Here is a 5,430-nt window from a genome sequence, read left to right as displayed (position 1 = left end):
CTAACCTAACCTAGCCCAACCTAACCTAACCTAACCTAACATCTAATCTAATCTAACATCTAACATCTAACCTAACATCTAATCCTAACCTAACCTAACCTAACCTAACCTAACCTTACCTAACCTAACCTAAACTAACAACCTAACCTAACCTAACCTAACATCTAATCTAATCTAACATCTAACATCTAACGTAACATCTAATCCTAAACTAACCTAACCTAACCTAACCTAACCTAACCTAACCTAACCTAACCTAACCTAACCTATCCTAACCTAACCTAACCTAACCTAACCTAACCTAACCTAACCTACCGTAACCTAACCTAACCTAACCTAACCTAACCTAACCTAACGTAACCTAACCTAACCTAACCTAACCTGACCAAAACTAACCTAACCTAACCTAACCTAACCTAACCTAACCTAACCTAACAACCTAACCTAACCTAATCTAACCTAACGTCTAATCTAGTCTAACATCGAACATCTAACTTCCCATTTAATATATTCTAACATCTAACATCCAACCTAACCTAACCTAACCTAACCTAACCTAACCTCACCTCACCTCACCTCACCTAACCTAACCTAACCTAACTTAACCCAACCTAACCTAACCTAACCTAACATCTAATTTAATCTAACATCTAACATCTAACGTAACATCTAATCCTAAACTAACCTAACCTAACCTAACCTAACGTAACATAACCTAACCTAACCTAACTTAACCTAACCTAACCTAACCTAACCTAACCTAACCTAACCTAACATCTAATCCTAACCTAACCTAACCTAACCTAACCTAACCCAACCTAACCTAACCTAACCTAACCTAACCTAACCTAACCTAACCTAACCTAACCTAAACTAACCTAACCTAACCTAACCTAACCTAACTTAACCTAACCTAACCTAACCTATCCTAACCTAACCTAACCTAACCTAACCTAACCTAACCTAACCTAACCTAACCTAACCTAAACTAACCTAACCTAACCTAACCTAACCTAACCTAACAACCTAACCTAACCTAATCTAACCTAACGTCTAATCTAGTCTAACATCGAACATCTAACTTCCCATTTAATATATTCTAACATCTAACATCTAACCTAACCTAACCTAACCTAACTTAACCCAACCTAACCTAACCTAACCTAACATCTAATCTATTCTAACATCTAACATCTAACGTAACATCTAATCCTAAACTAACCTAACCTAACCTAACCTAACAGCTACTCTAATCTAACATCTAACATCGAACTTAACATCTAATCTAATCTAGCATGTAACACCTAACCTAACCTAACCTAACCTAACCTAACCAAACCTAACCTAACCTAACCTAGCCTAACATCTAATCTAATCTAACATCTAACATCTAACTTAACATCTAATTTAATCTAACATCTAACACCTAACCTAACCTAACCTAACCTAACCTAACCTAACCTGACCTGACCTGACCTAACCTAACCTAACCTAACCTAACCTAACCTAACCTAACCTAACCTAACCTGACCTGACCTGACCTGACCTAACCTAACCTAACCTAACCTAACACAACCTAACCTAACAACCTAACCTAACCTAACCTAACGTCTATTCTAGTCTAACATCAAACATCTAACTTCCCATCTAATATAATCTAACATCTAACATCTAACCTAACCTAACCTAACCTAACCTAACATAACCTAATCTAACCTAACCTAACCTCACCTCACCTAACCTAACCAAACCTAACCTAACCCAACCTAACCTAACCTAACCTAACCTAACCTAACCTAACCTAACCTAACCTAACCTAACCTAACCTAACCTAACCTAACCTAACCTAACCTAACCTAACCTAACCTAACCTAACCTAACCTAACCTAACCTAACCTAACCTAACCTAACCTAACCTAACCTAACCTAACCTAACCTAACCTAACTTAACCTAACCTAACCTAACCTAACCTAACCTAACATCTAATCCTAACCTAACCTAACCTAACCTAACCCAACCTAACCTAACCTAACCTAACCTAACCTAACCTAACCTAACCTAACCTAACCTAACGTAACCTAACCTAACCTAACCTAACCTAACCTAACCTAACCTAACCTAACCTAAACTAACCTAACCTAACCTAACCTAACCTAACCTAACCTAACCTATCCTAACCTAACCTAACCTAACCTAACCTAACCTAACCTAACCTAACCTAACCTAAACTAACCTAACCTAACCTAACCTAACCTAACCTAACCTAACCTAACAACCTAACCTAACCTAATCTAACCTAACGTCTAATCTAGTCTAACATCGAACATCTAACTTCCCATTTAATATATTCTAACATCTAACATCTAACCTAACCTAACCTAACCTAACCTAACCTAACCTCACCTCACCTCACCTAACCTAACCTAACCTAACCTAACCTAACCTCACCTCACCTAACCTAACCTAACCTAACCTAACCCAACCTAACCTAACCTAACCTAACCTAACATCTAATCTAATCTAACATCTAATATCTAACGTAACATCTAATCCTAAACTAACCTAACCTAACCTAACCTAACATCTAATCTAATCTAACATCTAACATCTAACTTAACATCTAATCTAATCTAACATGTAACACCTAACCTAACCTAACCTAACCTAACCTAACCTAACCTACCCTAACCTAACCTAACCTAACCTAACCTAACCTAAACTAACCTAACCTAACCTAACCTAACCTAACCTAACAACCTAACCTAACCTAACCTAACGTCTAATCTAGTCTAACATCGAACATCTAACTTCCCATCTAATATAATCTAACATCTAACATCTAACCTAACCTCACCTAACCTAACCTAACCTAACCCAATCTAACCTAACCTAACCTAACCTAACATCTAATCTAATCTAACATCTAATCCTAAACTAACCTAACCTAACCTAACCTAACCTAACATCTAATCTAATCTAACATCTAACATCTAACTTAACATCTAATCTAATCTATCATCTAACACCTAACCTAACCTAACCTAACCTAACCTAGCCTAACCTAACCTAACCTAACCTAACCTAACCTAACCTAACCTACCCTAACCTAACCTAACCTAACCTAACCTAACCTAACCTAACCTAACGAAACCTAACCTAACCTAACCTAACCTAACCTAACGTCTAATCTAGCCTAACATCGAACATCTAACTTCCCATCTAATATAATCTAACATCTAACATCTAACCTAACCTAACCTAACCTAACCTAACCTCACCTCACCTAACCTAACCTAACCTAACCTAACATCTAATCTAATCTAACATCTAACATCTAACCTAACATCTAATCCTAACCTAACCTAACCTAACCTAACCTAACCTAACAACCTAACCTAACCTAACCTAACGTCTAATCTAGTCTAACATCGAACATTTAACTTCCCATCTAATATAATCTAACATCTAACATCTAACCTAACCTAACCTAACCTAACATAACCTAACCTAACCTAACCTAACCTAACCTAACCTCACCTCACCTAACCTAACCTAACCTAACCTAACATCTAATCTAATCTAACATCTAAGATCTAACCAAACATCTAATCCTAACCTAACCTAACCTAACCTAACCTAACCTAACAACCTAACCTAACCTAACCTAACGTCTAATCTAGTCTAACATCGAACATCTAACTTCCCATCTAATATAATCTAACATCTAACATCTAACCTAACCTAACCTAACCTAACATAACCTAACCTAACCTAACCTAACCTCACCTAACCTAACCTAACCTAACCTAACCTAACCCAACCTAACCTAACCTAACCTAACATCTAATCTAATCTAACATCTAACATCTAACCTAACATCTAATCCTAACCTAACCTAACCTAACCTAACCTAACCTAACCTTACCTAACCTAACCTAAACTAACAACCTAACCTAACCTTACCTAACCTAACGTCTAATCTAGTCTAACATCGAACATCTAACTTCCCATTTATTATAATCTAACATCTAACATTTAACCTAACCTAACCTAACCTAACCTAACCTAACCCAACCTAACCTAACCTAACCTAACCTAACCTAACCTAACCTAACCTAACCTAACCTAACCTAACTTAACCTAACCTAACCTAACCTATCCTAACCTAACCTAACCTAACCTAACCTAACCTAACCTAACCTAACCTAACCTAACCTAAACTAACCTAACCTAACCTAACCTAACCTAACCTAACAACCTAACCTAACCTAATCTAACCTAACGTCTAATCTAGTCTAACATCGAACATCTAACTTCCCATTTAATATATTCTAACATCTAACATCTAACCTAACCTAACCTAACCTAACTTAACCCAACCTAACCTAACCTAACCTAACATCTCATCTATTCTAACATCTAACATCTAACGTAACATCTAATCCTAAACTAACCTAACCTAACCTAACCTAACAGCTACTCTAATCTAACATCTAACATCGAACTTAACATCTAATCTAATCTAGCATGTAACACCTAACCTAACCTAACCTAACCTAACCTAACCAAACCTAACCTAACCTAACCTAACCTAACATCTAATCTAATCTAACATCTAACATCTAACTTAACATCTAATTTAATCTAACATCTAACACCTAACCTAACCTAACCTAACCTAACCTGACCTGACCTGACCTAACCTAACCTAACCTAACCTAACCTAACCTAACCTAACCTAACCTAACCTGACCTGACCTGACCTGACCTAACCTAACCTAACCTAACCTAACACAACCTAACCTAACAACCTAACCTAACCTAACCTAACGTCTATTCTAGTCTAACATCAAACATCTAACTTCCCATCTAATATAATCTAACATCTAACATCTAACCTAACCTAACCTAACCTAACCTAACATAACCTAATCTAACCTAACCTAACCTCACCTCACCTAACCTAACCAAACCTAACCTAACCCAACCTAACCTAACCTAACCTAACCTAACCTAACCTAACCTAACCTAACCTAACCTAACCTAACCTAACCTAACCTAACCTAACCTAACCTAACCTAACCTAACCTAACCTAACCTAACCTAACCTAACCTAACCTAACCTAACCTAACCTAACCTAACTTAACCTAACCTAACCTAACCTAACCTAACCTAACATCTAATCCTAACCTAACCTAACCTAACCTAACCCAACCTAACCTAACCTAACCTAACCTAACCTAACCTAACCTAACCTAACCTAACCTAACGTAACCTAACCTAACCTAACCTAACCTAACCTAACCTAAACTAACCTAACCTAACCTAACCTAACCTAACCTAACCTAACCTATCCTAACCTAACCTAACCTAACCTAACCTAACCTAACCTAACCTAACCTAACCTAAACTAACCTAACCTAACCTA

Source organism: Dermacentor andersoni, unplaced genomic scaffold, assembly GCF_023375885.2.
Source record: "Dermacentor andersoni unplaced genomic scaffold, qqDerAnde1_hic_scaffold ctg00000040.1, whole genome shotgun sequence".
Lineage (NCBI taxonomy): Eukaryota > Metazoa > Arthropoda > Arachnida > Ixodida > Ixodidae > Dermacentor > Dermacentor andersoni.
This window is presented reverse-complemented; position numbering follows the sequence as displayed.